We start from the raw sequence: 2,875 nt of genomic DNA, 5'->3' as shown, positions 1-2,875 counted from the left end.
TGTCCTATTTTTAGCAAAGTCATGCTAAAATTCACGGAAAATTTCAGCATGACCTTTGCTGAAAATAGGACATATGGAGTACCCGAATTTGCCGGAACGGAAGTTAATTGACATTCCGGCAAACTCAAGGGCCTCTCGGGTGGACAAGGCAAAAAAGGCCTCCATCACAACATGGAAAATACACCAAGCAGTATCATCTCCAAGCAGTATCATATTTGTAATGACTGAAAATATTTACTTCAGGAAATATTTACTACTGTAGTTTCTGTTACAAACAAAAAAAAGACTGAAGTTTGTCCTAGCTAATATGTTCAGAGAACAAGAGCATGAGAAAAAATAACAGAAACTATATGATTTAACTGGTTTCAAAACATGAAGTCCTAAAAGCTCTTGTTTTTGATTTTTTAATTTTCTGTTTTTTGCACAGGTCACTAGCTTCAGATTTTTTCCTCAGGTATAGGTTGATGCTTTTCTTCATATTTGCCATATGAAAAACTTAGATGACAATGTATATACTTTATCACATTATATAGGTGTTGCAACAATGTATATACTTTATCACATTATAAGTCCTAACACCATCAACTATGACAAAATCTGAGAGTATAAGTCTGTTTACATTCACCCAAGTCCAAACATAAAATTCTGTCCAACATAGTACAACACACTTTGATAATTTCATAGGATTTAATATACCGAACGAAACCTTACATGGATGTTACAAAAACACCGGAAATCCAAGTTCAGTACATGAAACACTCACTAGGTACTAGTTTGAGCTCACGTAACAAGCCAAGGGTTGAGTTTAGCTCCTATTGACTTAGCTTCCCACTTCTCTCATGTATAAGTAAAAGGCTAGTGAATTAAAAATACAACTAGCTGCAGATTATTAACCCAATACGAATCACAGATAAATAAATTCTGGAGTTATGCTCACAACAGAAATATATGCGCAGGTATGCAATGATATCCGTACCCTGATTCTCCTTTCTTCCTCTTGCCGAAGAGAAGTTGGCTGCAGAGGATGGTCCAACTCAGATCAGCCTGCAGAAGTTCATTGTATAATTCTGTTTAGTTCCAAGCATATACGAATACTCTTCGGAGTGGGCACAAAGATGGAAGCAAACTAATAGCACAAAGTGAATAGCAAATTGGCTACTGAAACTATACTGAAACCATACTGAAACTACTAGTGAGAAGGTGGTAGTCCTATACTCTGCTCAAGTTCTTCTTTCTGGTGCTTGTTTGTCTGAGGATTATTGTGCTGGAGTATAGAGAGAAGGGATGTGTCGGTGATCCAAAGCATGGTGAGACTGGATTTGGATGTTACTCCATGTGACTACTAGTGGTTGAGGTTTGCCAGGAATTTACAGGCAGCAAAGTAACATGCTCCGTATGTATGCTGCTCTACGACTCATAAGCACAAGATGCTTCCTTTTCTTACCCATGTTGTGCCATTGCATCACCAGATTACCTCCCACTAAACTACATTTCTTCCACTAAGAAAATGAGAAAAAGGAAAAACTATACTGCATTTCTGCACGAGTTCTTGTCTATGTTTGATAGTACTTGCTACACTTACTCACTCAGTGACCTTCTGCTATCCATAGTGGGAGACACAAAGTAACTTCCAAACAGTTCAGATCTACAGGCGAAATTCAAACCTGGAGTTCCGCGTATATCTGTGTTGACAGCTTCAAAGCTGATAGCACCAGTTCTCGATGCGTGCGCAAGGCCGAAATCAGCAACCTAAATATACAGGATCGAGGAGAAAATTTTCAGCATGAATCACAGCCTAAATGCCACAAAGCTAGAGGTTGTCAGCATGTCACAGGAGCGAACCTTGGCAACAAAGTTTTCGTCCAAAAGAATGTTGCTCGACTTGATGTCTCTGTGGCAGAGTGGAGGGTTACAGAAGAAATGGAGGTACTCCTGCAAGAACAAGGACACATCTTAACCTCAAAATAAAAGAAGAAGCACAGATCAGCATTCATCATCATGCAGAAAAATGTAATATCAAAGTAAGTTATCGACAGAAGCTGTCAAATGTCAGCAGACCTGACTAAAGGTAGCTCAAAAGTTCAATCATGAATTCAAATCACTAGGCAAACAGAACACTGGTATATACTGGCTAGCAAACAAGGTTATGGTAACCCCACCCAGAAAGTGAGAAAACACTGCCAAAGCCCCATGGTAACATGGTGGGTCCTGGTGGCTGGTGGTACCAGACCAAAGCCCCAGAATTTTTTGTTTGCTGAGCTAAATACATTTGGACATGTATCACTAGTCAACTTGCCATCTCTCAATGACTCAAACACAGAAAGTGCAAAAGGATATTTATGGAAATGTTAGGCCAAATGGGCCAAAATCAGGTCAACAGTGTCAAATACTCCAATACATAGCTGGACCACAGGCATGGGCATTCTCATACCTGTATTTCAGTGCTAATACTATTATTCCAGTACAGAACTAATTTGAGAATGACCAAATTTGTGGTCATACACTCTGCATTCTCAACATCAAGGTACTCCAATTCTAGGAGAACTAATTTGTGGCCATACAATTTTGGAGTTTCAGTTTCGTCAGACTATATATGAATTTAGTTCAACAAGTGTGTCAGTCCATCACAAAACATCACCAGAAGAATATATCACCAGAAGAATTTAGTTCAAGCTCGGGAATTGAATTTAAAGAGGAAGGAGGAGGCCGGAGGGGGAGGGAGAGGTGGGGCAGTACCTGAGGAGGCGGAGGAGGCCGGAGGGGACAAGGAGGAGGTCGGAGCGGCGCGGTGGTGGAGCGAACGAGGAGGAGGGCGAGGACGAGGACGACGGGGCGACGTCGAGGCGTCGGGGCGTCGGGGCGGAGACGAGGACGA

The 2,875-nt window shown here is 41.1% G+C and overlaps 1 long non-coding RNA gene across 1 annotated transcript; it reads right to left on the bottom strand.

Moving 5' to 3' along the window:
- Positions 1-600: 600 nt before the first annotated feature.
- Positions 601-2,424, bottom strand: LOC120973250 (uncharacterized). Its single transcript, XR_005767749.3, has 2 exons — positions 1,843-2,424; positions 601-1,749 (listed from the first exon to the last, which is right to left on the bottom strand). It is a non-coding gene; the product is annotated as an uncharacterized lncRNA (long non-coding RNA).
- Between the last annotated feature and the right edge of the window lie 451 nt (positions 2,425-2,875).

Source organism: Aegilops tauschii, chromosome 2 (assembly GCF_002575655.3).
Source record: "Aegilops tauschii subsp. strangulata cultivar AL8/78 chromosome 2, Aet v6.0, whole genome shotgun sequence".
NCBI classification, from domain to species: domain Eukaryota; kingdom Viridiplantae; phylum Streptophyta; class Magnoliopsida; order Poales; family Poaceae; genus Aegilops; species Aegilops tauschii.
Note: the sequence above shows the minus strand (reverse complement) of the source record. Positions and strands in the feature narration are given on the sequence as shown.